Below are 15,607 nucleotides of genomic sequence, written 5' to 3' on the forward strand. Positions count from 1 at the left end.
TCCCACAAAGACGCTTTGGCTTTGTTGGGCTACCCTGCTTTTCTTTCCCGTCCCTGTGCGTTCCTTGTCCAAATGCTTAGCTCACTTGTTGTTCCTCATAATACGGGTCTTCCCCGCTCAGGATTCTGGACCAAAGGCTCCAGAGCTGTATCTGCATCTGCATTGTTCACGTCTGTGTTCCTGGCGCTTGATCCAGTTCCTCCCTAGCAAGAGTTAGCTAATAAGTATCGACTGAAGAGGAACTAGTCTCCTCCTCAGCAGAGTGATGTCCTCACGGGTAAGATATGTCTTTCTCTGTCGCACACATAACACATGACAATAGTGTTAACATAAAAGACGGGGCTTCAAATGAGAGCTGCCGTCCCGGCTCTGGCATCTTCCTTTTAGCCTCCCTGGGCTTCAGAGACCTCATCTACAACAGTATTTTCATTCCTTCTGTTGTTCAGTAAATATTCCCTGAGAGCCAGCCCTCTGCCAGGCACTATTCTAGAACCTGTGGAAACAGAAAAGAGCTCACTCTCTGCAACACGGATTCTAACTGGGACGGGGAGGGGGTGTGCAGGGGTGAGTTAGGTACAGAGGAGCACAATAAACCCTTCATCCAAGTAAGCAAAAATGTTCAAGTAATGATAGAGGCAGCAAAGCGCAACGGAGGGTAGTTAATTCAGAGCAGCCCCGTCCATGTTGCTACAAAAGTTGGGGATTCATCCTTTCTGATGGAGGCATCATACTCCATAGTGTATATGGACCACATCTTCCTTATCCATTCATCCGTTGCAGGGCATCTTGGTTCTTTCCATAGTTTGGCGACCATGGCCATTGCTGCTATGAACATTGGGATGCAGATGGCCCTTCTTTTCACTACATCTATATCTTTGGGGTAAATACCCAGGAGTGCAATGGCAGGGTCATAGGGAAGTTCTATTTTTAATTTCTTGAGGAATCTCCACACTGTTCTCCAAAGAGGCTGCACCAACTTGCATTCCCACCAACAGTGGAAGAGGGTTCCCCTTTCTCCACATCTTCTCCAACACATGTTGTTTCCTGTCTTGCTAATTTTGGCCATTCTAACTGGTGTAAGGTGGTATCTCAATGTGGTTTTAATTTGAATTTCCTTGAGGGCTAGTGATGATGAACATTTTTTCATGTGTCTGATAGCCATTTGTATGTCTTCATTGGAGAAGTGTCTGTTCATATCTTCTGCCCATTTTTTGATATGATTATCTGTTTTGTGTGTGTTGAGTTTGAGGAGTTCTTTATAGATCCTGGATATCAACTTTTTGTCTGTACTGTCATTTGCAAATATCTTCTCCCATTCCGTGGGTTGCCTCTTTGTTTTGTTGACTGTTTCCTTTGCTGTGCAGAAGCTTTTGATTCTGATGAAGTCCCAAAAGTTCATTTTTGCTTTTGTTTCCTTTGCCTTTGGAGACATATCTTGAAAAAAGTTGCTGTGACTGATATCGAAGAGATTACTGCCTATGTTCTCCTCTGGGATTCTGATGGATTCCTGTCTCACGTTGAGGTCTTTTATCCATTTTGAGTTTATCTTTGTGTACGGTGTAAGAGAATGGTTGAGTTTCATTCTTCTACTTATAGCTGCCCAGTTTTCCCAGCACTATTTATTGAAGAGACTCTTTTTTCCACTGTATATTTTTTCCTGTTTTGTCAAAGATTATTTGCCCATAGAGTTGAGGACAACCTCTCTGAGGAGATAATGTCTGAAGTGAGTTTTGGTGTAGATTAAATGAGATAGTGTCTGCCAACACATTAAAATAACAACCAGCATATCATGAACTTTGATAAATGGTAACTATCAGTATGACTGAACATTTGTCAAGAGAATGAACCAAAAGTATGTGAAACTATAAGCAGATTCTCTTTAATACAAAAATGCTCTAATCATAATATATTTTCCTATAGTGTGTTATTGAAGTCAGCAAGCTCTCTTCTGGCTGCAGGAATCTCCTTTTCTTACTGAAATAGTTGATGCTCCTCCAAAGCCATACAATCAGTCCCCTGGGGTGATGTCATTACTCAGTGTCCAAGGCTGTACTCAGAGAGAAATCACAGGAACACATGTAACATTGGTGTTCACATGTTGATACCGTATTCCTTATGGTCCTTAGAACCTATGAGTTTTTACATGTCTGTGACATCTGAGCTGAAGGAAAACAGAGTTGGGGTACAGAGCTCAGTGAGGGAGACCACGGATGTGTCAGGACAGACCTACTCCTAAAGTATAAAAAGTCTCTGACAATCACATGTTCCTGATGAGGTAGTAAAATTGCTGTTATGTATTGGCTGGTATGCGACATGGGGTAGGATTAAGGACCTCCCCTGTGTCAGGTGCTTCTCATTTAATCTCCAAGAAATATATCAGGAAGGTCGCTGTCTTAGGTTGGGTTCCCAGAGCTGAACCTCAGATGGGGATATGACTTCCAGGTAGAGTCTCTACTTAGGCTGAGGAACCGCGGAAGTTTGGGAGGGTATCCCTACATGTGTCCCCATTGAGGCAGGGGTTGGGTGTGTACACACGCATGCACACACACACACACAAATAATAAACAGGACCCAAAGAACCTAGATGGAACACGGACCATGTCCTCTGTGGTGCTCACGTCCCTGACTTACATAAGAGGAAATCCGGGAGCTCGTGCACTCAGAGCGGTCAAACACTTTGCTCCAGGTCAGCCATATAGTAAGTGGCAGATACAGACCCAGACAGGCCTGACACCACAGTTCACGTTCATTTCCCTCGACCAAATGTGCCTCCATCTCCTGACCGGCAGCCACGAACTGAAACGTAGCCTGCGTTTATGAAAATCGATATTCTCATCTAGCTCTCCGAGGCAGAAGACTATCAGGAATTGCCCCAAAACACCGTATCAGGGAATCTTTAGAAGAGCAGCTCTCCAGCGGATACAGAGTGCGAGCCAGATATGTAATTTACAACTGGCCAGTGGCCACCATAAAAGGATAAAAGAAATAAATGAAATTAAATTTGATGGTACACTTTATTTAGCCCAGTATATTCAAGATGTGATTTTGAAATGTAGTCAATATAGAAATTTAATAAGATCTTTACATTTTTTTCATACAAAATCTTTTTCTGTATTTTACACTCAATGTGGTTGTAAAATATTTATCAAAAAATACTTAATGATGGGGCACCTGGGTGGCTCAGCAGGTTAAAGCCTCTGTTTTCAGCTCAGGTCATAATCCCAGGGTCCTGGGATCGAGCCCCTCATCCAAGTGGAGAGCCCGCTTCCCCACCGCACCCCCCGTCTCTCTCTCTGCCTGCCTCTCTGCCTAATTGTGACCTCTCTGTGAAATAAATAAATAAAATATTTATCAAAAAATACTTAATGGGACTTGGGTTTCATAAAATTTACAGCTAAAAAAAGGGTAGATTTACATAGCCGAGTTGGACTAAACATCCTTAGACGTTCTCATAATAAAATTGAGTATCATTTTTTAATTTAAATCAATTAAAATTAAATATTAAAAATATCCAGGCCTTCAGTTACAACAACCACATTTCAAATGCTCACTAGTTTCAGGTGGTGACGAGGTACCATCCAGAACAGTACGGAAAATTAGCCTGCGAGGAAGTACAGGACGTGATCCTGTATACCATCAGGGACCGAACCGGTAGGTCTCTCCGCAAACAAATATTGGTATCTATCATCTGTTGCACATAGTAAATATGACGATGAAACAGAACACCCTTGGCCGGAAACAGTTCATGTACAAGGGCTTCGTGACTGAAGTCACTCGGAAGGAATGAGAACGAGCCATGTTAATAGTTTGGGACCAGAGCCACTCAGGAAGGAGGTAGACTTGGCTTGTGCTCGATCTTTGCTACGTGCCATGTTTTATTGCCTACGTGTCATACTTTATTTTCATCTCTGGAGACCTGGTCACCTGGTTTCAGTGCATTTTGTAATCTGGTAAAAAGCTCTGTCTCAAACCAAGAGTGCTGCTAAGTGGCCATTTTGACCCCATAACCTCATCAGTACTAGAAGTACTAGAAGACCCAGTGGTACTAGACGCAGTGGAACTAGAAGCACAATCGGGTGCTAAGACGTGGGAACACTAGAAAGAAGCTCGCGTGTTTTTAAATGCACGTGCAAGTTAATGCTGAAAAGAAATGAGCACATTTTCAAAAGGCATGTGCAAAAATGTTCATGGCAACAGTATTCTTAATTGCCAAAAAACTTAATTTAAACACACATCAGCAGTAGAATGATTTGTTTTAAAGATTTTATCTATTTGAGAGAGAGAGAGAGAGAGAGAGAGAATGCGCACGGGACAGGGAAGGAAAGGGGCAGAGGGATCGGGAGAAGCGGCCGCCGCTGCGAGCAGGGAGCCTGACTACCCGGGCCTCCCTCCCAGGACGCCAGGATCATGACCTGAGCTGAAGGCAGACGCTTCAGCTGAGCCACCCAGGCGCCCCAATGGTAGAATGATTTAATAAATAGTGGAATTCTCTGGACTATTCATGTAGTAAAATACCACACAGCAAGGAGAATGAAAAACCCATGATTATATCCAGCATTATGAATAAATCTTATAAACACACTGAGGAAAAGAAAAAGCCAGATAAAAGAATTAAAAAGTGTAGGATTCCCTTCATATCAAATTCAAACATAGGCAAAACTAGTTTATAATTTTAACAGTTATAGGAGGAGCGACAGGGAGTTGTGATAAAAAGTGACTCGAGGGGGCACTTGGGGGGCTCAGTTGGTTGGGCAACTGCCTTCGGCTCTGGTCATGATTCTGGAGTCGCAGGATCGAGTCCCGCCTCGGGCTCCCTGCTCCGTGGGGAGTCTGTTTCTCCCTCGGACCTCTCCCCTTTCATGGTCTCTCTCTCTCTCTCTCAAATAAATAAATAAAATCTTTAGAAAAAAAAAAGAGTCAAAAAAAAAAAAAAGAAGTGGCATGGGTAGGAATCCTGGAATGCTGGCAAAAATTCTATTTCTTAATTATAAGTTGTTATACCGCTGTGTGGGATGAAAACCGTTATGACGGCTGCAGTTTCTCTATGTCTGTTCTGTATGTGTATATATATATATGTTAATTAATATGTATTTACTTATTTTTCTTCTGAAGACCAACAGAGTTCTGATGCTCGTTCTGGAACTCTAGAGACAAACTGGAAATGTGTAAGAAAATCAAAATTATTCTAGCTGGTGATTCTACTTTCTTAAAATCACAAAGAACTCTTTTGGAAGCAAAGGAAAACCACGCTGGCCATCGAGACTGGGTGTTGATGAGGTTAGCAGGTGACAAAAAAGACAACTTAGCTCTCTTTGAGGTTTCTGGGCCTGGCACGTCCTTCCCTCACCTCTGTCTAATGAAATCCTAACTTCCTTTAAGTTCCATTGAGTAACAATTCCTCCAGGAAGGCTTCCTGGATTTCCTTAAACAAAAGTTATCTCACCTTCTAAATTTGTAGGACACTTGTCAGTTATTCATCACATATTACCATGCTTTATAGCACTTAAAAACTTGGGCAAGGAGTCCCCAGGGTTAAAGACATGTTTCTACCACTCATGTATGACCTGAAGAAATTGCTTCAGCACTCTGCATTCATTCCCTCAGTTGTAAAATGGAGATGATAACAATTGGACCTCCCCCATCAGGTGCTGTGAAAGATAGAATAAAACAATGGGTGTTAACTGTTATTGCTATTGCTGTTATTACTGTTATCTCTTCTAGCAGATAATGGGTTCCTGGAAAACATGGAATGTGACTTAGGGGCTCCACTACACACACCCCATGTTGGCTTGCTTTAGAGCAGTCACGTTCCTTTCTGCTGTTTTCCGACGAGCCTAATCTCCCCAAGGACAGGGAAAACAACCTCAGGTGACCCTTCACACTGTACAGTGGTGGGATTCAGGCTATGTAGGTGCTTAGTAACGGTTCAAATCTACTTGCCCTTCCTCATTTGGCCACACCCCAAACAGTCAAAAGAGAACTTCCATAAACTCACACCACAAAGTTTCTTACCTCGGAGGGGACCGACCAAGCATTCCTGTTTGCCATGGGCTACGTGCGTTTGGGCACTGAAAGCCTCATGATCTCCGAAAACCCTCAGTCCCAGACACACCAGGGTGGTTGACCCCTGCCCGCGTCTGTGCCCGACCGCTTGCCTCGCCCGCTGCCTTTATGGGTGAGCGATGGTTCTTCCTTCTGCCTAAAGCCAAGCCCTCATCCGGTTGGAGTTTCTTCTGCTGCTCAGGGCCTGGGGGCTCTTGAAATGCGGCTCTCTCCTTCTGCATCTCCTCTCTGAACCATTCCCATCAGCATACAAACATGCTGTCATTTCTCCTACTTTAAAAAAGCCTTAAAACATCAAAACAAAAAACAACAATAGCAATAACAACAAGAAGCCTGGAGTCTCCATCTCCCTCAAGCCACCACCCCTCCCCCCGACTTCTTGGCTCCCTTCAAAACCAAGCTCCTTAAAAGAGCCGTTCATGCCCAGTCTCCAATTCCAATGCCCCCACTTCCCATTCTTGTTCAACCACTTTAACCAGGCTTTTGTTCCCAGCTCTCCTTAGATGTAGGTCTTGTGCTCAGTTTGCCAATGATCTACAACTTTCCCAGATGGCTGTATTATGAGAAATGAAATTCTATTGTTTTGAGCCATTGTATTTTCTTTTTCTTTTTTAAGATTTTATTTATTTATTTGACAGACAGAGACCACAAGTAGGCAGAGAGGCAGGCAGAGAGAGAGAGGGGGAAGCAGGCTCCCCGCTGAGCAGAGAACCCGATGCGGGACTCCATCCCAGGACCCTGAGATCATGACCTGAGCGGAAGGCAGAGGCTTAACCCAATGAGCGCCCCCAGGTACCCCTACACATTAATTTCTATCCCTAAACAATCTCCCCCATCAGAAAGCTGTTCTCCATTCTTCTTGCTCGACCGCACACCATGAAATCATCCCCACACCATTCCTTCTCTCCGATCCCACATCCAGTCCACCAACAACGGCCATCTCTTGGCAGCATCTCTTGCCAGATATTGCAAAAGGCGTCCTCACTGCTTCCACGCTGGCCTCCCGGTCTATCCTCAACCCCGGAGCCAGAATAATCCTCTAACATCACAGGTCGGTGTAAGTCACTCTTCTGCTCAAACCTTCTCCCCGTGGTTTCTTGTCTCACTTGGAATAAAATCCAGAGCACTGACCTTGACCTACAAAGCCGAACGGTCCCGGCCCATTGCCGGTCTGACCTCATCTCCTGCCGTTCTTCCCTGTTGTGCCTCACGGGCCTCCTCGCCCTCCGCAAACACACTTACCCACTTAAGCCTCTGGCCGTCAACGTGCTGATCCTCCCGCCCAGAAGGCTCTGCCCTAGACCACGACATGATTGCTTCCACACTTCCTCAGTCTCTCCTCAAATTTTAAATTCTTTCCCTTGGCTTTTAAATCAGTCATTTATTGATATAAGAAATACTTTCCATGCAACAGACACTGTGGGAACATGAAGATGAATATGACATCGACTCTGCCCTCCCCAAACTCCTAAATTGGACTGGCCTTTTCAGAAGGTTTCCCGGGGGACGTGACCCTAAGATGAATCTGGAAGAAAAAATAGGAGTGAGAGGGGGAAGGCGGGACACAGCGGACGCCTTCGAGAGAGAGAGTGTAGTGCTCGTGTGTGGGTATGGGGCCGTGCGCCGCACTCAGAGGCTACAAGAGCAGCCTCTTCCAGCGCGGAGTCGGGTCCCGTGCTGTAGGAGGCTCTGTAGAGGCGGGTTAGCTGCCGGAGGGCGGGGAAGAGAGGGAAGAGCCGTTCTTGGCCCAAGGGTGGTGCGGGAGAGAAGACCAAGAGCAGTGATGGGACACGGAGATGGCAGGGCCCTGCCGGTGACAAGAGAGGACATCAGGCAAACAGAAGGAGCAGCCCGTCGGATAGAAGGAGACATGGCCCAACCTCGCGGGTAGAATCCAGGAACGGGATTCCTGCAGCCAGCCAGGTTGGGAGACGCTGCCAGGTTGGGGCTCCGCGCGCTGGTAGCCGCGCACGAGCCAGGTTCCCCGGTCCTCGGGTCTTCCTCCGTCTCCCTCCTTAAATCTCGGCTGGACCCGTGACTTGCTTTAACCAAATCGGACTCAACCTGGGGAGACTCAGCCCTCCCAGGGGACTTCGGACAATGTCTGGAGACAGTTTTGTCAAGAGTTAGGGGAAGGGGAGTGCAACCGGCATCTAGTGGGTAGAGGCCAGAAAAGGGTCAGCCACCAACATACAGTCCAGTAGAGTCCCCCACTACAGGGAATTACCCAGCCTCAGATGTCCATAGTGCCAAGGTTGAGAAACCCAATAGAACGCAACCTAAGCCTTGAGACCTTATGCCTTAAAGAATCTAGAAGCTTCCACCTTTGCACCCTCGGAAACAGGTCAGCCAAAACTTCTTACGTGGCAGCTCCGCAACTCCGTGGAGAGACCCCACGAGAAGCAGCAGTCCTACGGCTACACGGAAGAGAACCGTGAACCCGGCTAACGGGAAGAAGCAAGGTCCCAGATACAGGATCCCAGGGAAACTCTTCCTGCCAGCTCTGCCACTGAGCCATCTTTGCCGAGGTGTCCGATGCGTGAGCCGTGCTGCTATCATGGATATTCCAACACCAACAGACACCACAGGGAGCAGGCGCCAGTCGTCCGTCCTGAGCCCAGTCCAAATTAAAGATTCACGAGCAAATACATAAAAAGTCGATCTAAGTCTCTGAGTTTGGGGATAGTTTGTAAGAGCAGTGGATAGATGGACAACAGCCAACATAAGACGCTGTTCTAATCCCATTCTAACTAGGACCCTATGGAATGCAACGTGTTCTTGTCCATGTCACTTTAGCTATGAGGAGGTCTGTGCACACAAGCACAAAGGAGCTTGGTGCCCCCAAGGTTAACACCATGAGGAAGTGAGAGAGCTGGGCTTTGAACTCGGGCAGCCCGACTCTAGAGGCTGTGTCTTAACCATCACAGCATACAGCCGTCTCTGGGCATTCGTTCATTCATTCATTCAGTGTATACTTATGGAGGATCTGCCATGTGCCAGAAACTATTCTATGTGCATGGAACACAACAGAGACCAACACAGACGAAAATCCTGGTCTCATGGAACTTACTTCTAGTGAAGTCTGAGAAGCCACAGAAGCATGCTATCAGGTCACGAGACACGGATTGCTTTTTTTTTTTGGCATCTATTCCCCCATCTCCACTGAGGAATAAGCCTTCCTTCTGGATTATTAAGGCTGTTACTGAAGGTGGGTAGCCCTCCCCTGACCAAGCCAGGCCAATGTTCCTGTCCAGGGATTTGAGTCTTCAGAAAAACAGCAGAAATATTGAAAATAGGTGGAATTCATTCACTCCAGGCATGGCTCCCAGAAAAAAACAAAACAAAACAAAACAAAAAACCCTAAGAGCTCCTTCTACTCAGACCCTAAAATCTGCCCTGCCTCCTACCAATTTCTGAGCCTTGTTCTCTAGTCCTCTTGTTATTCTGGGAGTCATCTGATACCTTCCTAATAAATGCCTATACTGACTTGGGCAGAGACTTGTTCTACTGCTTGTGGTTAAAAGGCTCTAAAGGCAAGTCTGGAGTTCAGGAGAAGGTCTCTGGGCCCAGGGAGAGGGACTGGTGGGAATCAAGCAAATAGTAATGGTGTCCCCCAGTCACCTCCATTATCCATCTCTGGTTTCTGACATGGACAACTGATGTTTCCTCGGTCTTATCTAGAATGTTCAGCAAAAACAGATTCAAGACTCCTTCTTCAAACCAGATTGTTGTTCTTCTAAGACATTTCTGCAGAGAAATTTGGGAGCCACCGTTGAAAATAATCTTTAAAGCAGAGACCGAGACATGGGATACGTGAATAGATCCCAGACCTTTTAGAAACCCAAGAGTCAGGATGGTACGTGAGCTCAGAAGCACATGCCGAGCGAAGAGGGATTCTAGCCCCGTCCCAGACTCCCTGGGGGGGGACCACGAGTGCTCATTTTGGGACAGATGATGCGGGCAGTGACTCAGACGCTCACTGAAGGTGGATGACTTTCTGTTCACCGCTGGGCGAGGAGCCCCTTTGAAAAGTGTTTATCGAACTTCACCATGCAGACTGGTATCTCAGTAAGAGGCAGCTACTGATTCAGGAGGTTGGGGGTAGAGCCTGGGACTCTGCATTCCTAACAGGTGAGTAAAGGCTGCCCTTGGAGCTCAGATCATGTTTTGGGTAGCAAAGCCCTGGAACACTCTGGCCGCCACACTCGACGGGTCACAGAATCCGGGTGGGGCTAACTGAGCTTGACGCTGGGAGGCTCAGGCCCCGGAGGGAAGCCGGGATGCAGAGAGAGCCTGACAGCTCGCTCCTTGGCAGGCCGACAGAATGAAATCCCAGAGCCTGCAAAACTGACCATCAGATTCTTAGCCCCACAATGCTACCATCCTTCTGGCTGAACCTGAGCAGCCCCGAAAGGAGCCATGAGACTTAATCCCTTAATTAAATCCTCAAATAGCTCCTTTTCCTGACCCTTTCCCTCTGAGTCCTGGCTCAGTATTACAAGATGAAACAAAAACAAAGACGTGATTCCGAAGTTCAATCTGACGTAATTGGGTGCTTTGTTCTTAATGAGAGTGCAAAGTAGTATTATAATGTTTTTTGTAGGCCATCGAGTCTGTGTAGATAGTAGTGTCGTGTTTACTGTTCTAATAAAAACTGCTTCTGCTTATGAGAATAAAAGTGTTGAAAAGCTGACATAGGCAGCTTTCAAATGACGGAGGAGACAGAATCGAATTATTCTGAAGAACTTGTGAATATTTACTTACAAGCCTGGCCCTTCCCTTCCTAGTCATTCCCATATTCACTAGCAGTCATGGTCCGGGTGTGATGTGAAGCACTGGCATTCGTTATGGGGGTTACGTGGTACCAAGGGTCTGGCCAAGAAAGCCAAGAAACTCGGAAATTCAGCCTCTGTTTATTGTTTAATGAAGCTCCCGGGATCCACTCTGCTGTTGGATGTATTTATTAAGTGGAAGACTAGATGCGGATCCCTATCTACTTACTCCCTGTCCTCTGGAGGAAACCCAAAAGCGAAGGTAGAGTTCCAGATAGTAGGGAATAAACAACAGGTGGTCTGGGCGTCGTTCAAAGTGTGAGTCACACTAAAATGGGTGTGGGATTTTTTTGAAGAGTCATTTCCACTCCAGATTTCAAAATATGCTACTCATATCAAGTGGGCTTTATTTTGTTTTAAGATTTTATTTATTTATTTGACAGAGAGAGAGATGACAAGCAGGCAGAGAGAGAGAGAGAGAGGGAAACAGGTTCCCCACCGAGCAGGGAGTCCATTGCAGGGCTCGATCCCAGGACCCTGAGATCATGACCTGAGCCAAAGGCAGAGGCTTAACCAACCCACTGAGCCACCCAGGCGCCCCTCAAGTGGGTTTTTAATAACTATCCCCGTGGCTGTATATGAAGGCAAAACTCTATTAAACTGACATTTTTATAAGACAAGCCCATTTGTGGGGTTGAGCAGAAGGAGCTGGGAAACGTACAGCTCTTAAAGTTTCTATCCCCTACATCCAACGGTTCATCAGAGCAGACGTTTCAAAACCTCTGTTTATACTGGAATTATTTCTCGAATAGCAATTTCCAAGGCGTCTGAATGATATTAAAATCACTTGAAAGTATGCGTGAAGCACCCACATGCAAATTCTTTGTGACAGAACTGTGGCTGTTGGAGGAAACTCCTGGAAATGATTAGGCAGGGAACAAGAGGCCGTCAGGAAGGAGACGTCCAGGGGGAGCCCAAGCAGAGGAAGGCAGGACAGTCAAGGAAAGGGCGGAAGCAAAGGGGGTGCTGACGTAAGGTCTAGGGAAGAGGCTGAAGTAGAGGGAGGAGGACGGAAACCATCACCAGGACCTCGCGAGTGGGGCGCCTGGGTGGCTCAGTGGGTGAAGCCTCTGCCTCTGGCTCAGGGCATGATCGCAGGGTCCTGGGAGCGAGCCCCGCCTCAGGGTCCCTGTGTAATGGGGAGCCTGCTTCTCCCTCTTCCCGCTGCTCCTGCCTCTCTCTTATTCTCTTTCTCTCAAGTAAAATAAATACAATCTAAAAAAAAAAAAAAGACCTTGAAAAACTTTGAGAAAAAAGTAAAGGCATCGAAAGGACTATCACCTTCTTGGAAAGGCCTTATCCTAGCAACGTACCTCAAATAAATACTCGGCTCTCTGCAGACCATTCTCCGCATGTTACCTGGCCTTACGCACTGCTGCAGCCCTACAGCCAGGGCCGTCGCTGACAGCAGCTCAGTGCTTGACCAAGTCTGACTGAATGAATTAGTGAATGAAACCAAGAACGGGATTTGAGAAGCGGAAAAGGCAGAACGCTGGTGTAAGCGTTCAGGGCAGAGACGCAATGAATAACGGGGCGGGGGGGGGGGGCAAATAAAACTGAAACCTTTTGCCACATCTTAAAATTGAAGATAAAAAGATACATGAGTCCTGAACCCACCCAAACTCGAGCCAAACTGCTTGGAATCATTCAAAAATGTTTGTGAACTTTAGAAAAGATGCATCAGATCATCTTCAAAGAAAAAAACTGGGCCCTTGGTTCTGGGAAAAAGGGCCTGAAAATTCCAGAAACCCTCCAGCCCCTCCCACCCGGACAAAGGCCTCAGCCAAGTTGCATTGCCCTAAGGGGCTCATGGGACCCCCATGGAAAGTCACACCAGAGAGAACATCAAATGTCACTTGGGATCTGTTCAAGAAAAGAGGAAAACAGAGTGAGTAAGGGGAAAAGCTTTATAAATCTAGTAAGTGGTCAGAAAAAGAACTGGACTAACCACCCTTCCCACCACCCCCCCAGTCCCCGCAGACAGTGTCTCATTGTTGGGATTATGTTTGTTTGAGAAAAGACAAAGCCTCGGCTGTGAATCTGTGGTTGTGCACGTCTAGTACTTATTTTACCAAATGTCTTGGTGCTGGCGGGAGTGACGCTGAAGGGGCTGGCTGGTCTAGACAAAGGACAAAGGAGGGACTGAGGACTCCACCGAGATGAAGATGCACCAAGGCACCTTCTCTGCCAGAGACCAGCATGAGTCGGCCCTTGCCTGGGTCCCGACTGCTCACCATTAATTGTCCTCTGACCAGCATACTCCGAGCAGGATGTTTCTATCCTGAACACGGAATCAGACACGATCTGGCGACGTTGGTCACCTCTGAAGAGTGAAGGGAACGTGGGGGCACTAAACTCTTATTTTATGAAGACTGAACAGAGGGGTGGAGTGTGTTTTGCTTGCTTGCTTTTTTTGTTTCTGTTTGCTGTTTTTGAAACTGTAACATTAGTAAATAAAGGAGTAATAGATTATGGTTATTTTTTACTTTTTTCTATTGGACATTCCGTGTGTGTGTGTGTGTGTGTGTGTGTGTATAAAATCAGGTTGTAGGAGACAATCATGGTTTTTTTTTTTTAAGTGTTGACAGCCATTAAATTACAAAGTTTTGAAAATATCATATTAGCCAGGTGTATTTAGGGTACTGTGTCAATTTTAGCACAGGTGTGGCACAGTAGTAACGAATTCTTATCGCTTAATGTGTCCCATGCACTGTCCGGAGCTCTTTGTTCTGTGTTTATTTATTTAATTCTTACAACAACTGGACGAGCAAAGTACTATTTAATCTCTGTTTTCTGATGAGGAACCGGCCCCAGCTGGGGAGGAATGGAAAATGTAAAGATTAACAAAATCCTGCGGCCGCGTCATCGGCAGCTCTGGCAGTCCGTAGTAGAGAGGTGATGTAAACTGACCTGCGTTCTTTTCTGAACTTTTTTTTTTTTAAGTTTTTTTGTTTGTTTGTTTTAATTTGTCAGAGAGAGAGAGCACAAGCAGGGGGAGCAGCAGAGGCAGAGGGAGAAGCAGATCCCCCTCCGCCCCCACTGAACAAGGAGACCTCAGTGGGACTGGATCCCAGGGCCCCAAGATCATGACCTGAGCCAAAGACAGATGCTTAACCAACTGAGCCACCCAGGTGTCCCTCTTTTCTTAACTTTTAAACTGACATTTAACACGTGTATAAGGCAGTAAGGGCACCAACGTGAAGTTTAGAGCTTGATGAAATTGTACATGTATATCCTCCAGGACATCTTCACCTGATGGAAATATAAAATATTTCCAGCACCCCAAAACCGGTTTCTTTTGATCCTTCGTAGTCAATACCTCCCCTAAAGGTAGACTTTATTCTGATTTTCATCATCATACATTAGTTTTATCTGTTCTTGAACCTCACATTCATGAAATCATACAGTTTGTACTCATTTCTGGCTCCCCTCACTCAACACGGAGAGTCATCCGTGCAGTTGTGTGAATTTATAATTCATTCTTTTTTGTTGCCGTATAGTATTCTATCCTACGATCATTCCACAGTGGTTTACCCATTCCCCTGTTGGCAAACTTTTTTCCAGTTTGAGGTTTTTATGAATAAAGTGACTCTGAATATTCTTTCTCGTGTCTTTGAAAGGACAAATGCCCTCACTTCTCTCGGGTGTATCCTTAAGAGTGGGATTGCTGGTTATAAAGTGGATGTGTATTTAGAGTCCAAAGACATTGCCAAACAGATTTCTAAAACGATTATGCCAATTTACACTCCCACGAGCAATGCGTGAGAGTTCCAGTCGCCTCACATCCGTGCCAACTCCGTGTCATTCCAGTAGGCATGTAGTGCTATCTCATTGTGGTTTTAATCTGCATTTCTCTGATAACTAAGAACGTCAAGTGCTCTTTAATATACCTGTTAACCCCTTGGATATCCTCTTTTGTAATGTGTCTGTTTAAATCTTTTCCTTCTGTTTTTAATTAGGTGGTTTGTCTTTTTCTTACTGAATTATAGCAGCTCTTAACACATTCTTGTTGGGAGTCTTTTGTCAAACACATGTAATTGGGAATAAATTCTCAGTCTGGCTTCTCTTTTTTCCTCTCTTAAGGGTGTCTTTTAACACCAAATCCCTTCAGGAATCAGGTAATAAATATACTTTATGTAACACACATAAAGGAGAGAACTTACCTAATTAAGTTATCAACCTGCGTAACATGTAATAAAATTTATGTCAATGGCTTCAAAAGGGATCTATTTCAAATAGCCGTTTTATTTACTCAAGCACTCATTTCCATACTCACCCCCAAGTCAATTCTGTGTGCGGCACTGTGCCAGGGTGCAAACAGGGCATCGTCTCTTCTCTCCCTCAAGGAGCTCCAGGAGGCTGGCAGGCGATAAACCGAAATAACGTAATGAGAGAAGTGATAATAGGTATGTATTTGTCCATGAGATGGGGCTGGAGTGAACGGACCGTGAAGAAGACCAGGAGGAAGAACATTAAAGCAGTTTCACCAAAGGACATTTGCGGAGCCCCCTGAAGGAAAAGAGGGGCGTTCACCAAGCGAACGTGCGGGAAGGGGCATGAAAGGCACGGGACGTCAAAGGCAAATATTTTGCTGTCTCTGAACCAGTGATTTTCTGTATGTGGTTTTTCAGACCCCCTGTACCAGTTCAACCTGGAGTAGATGTGAAAAATAGCATTTTACTGCCTTTCGTCCCAGAATTTCTTAATTCACA

The sequence above is a fragment of the Mustela putorius genome, unplaced genomic scaffold (assembly GCF_011764305.1).
Source record: "Mustela putorius furo isolate JIRA1106 unplaced genomic scaffold, ASM1176430v1.1 tig00000040_pilon_pilon_pilon, whole genome shotgun sequence".
NCBI lineage: Eukaryota > Metazoa > Chordata > Mammalia > Carnivora > Mustelidae > Mustela > Mustela putorius.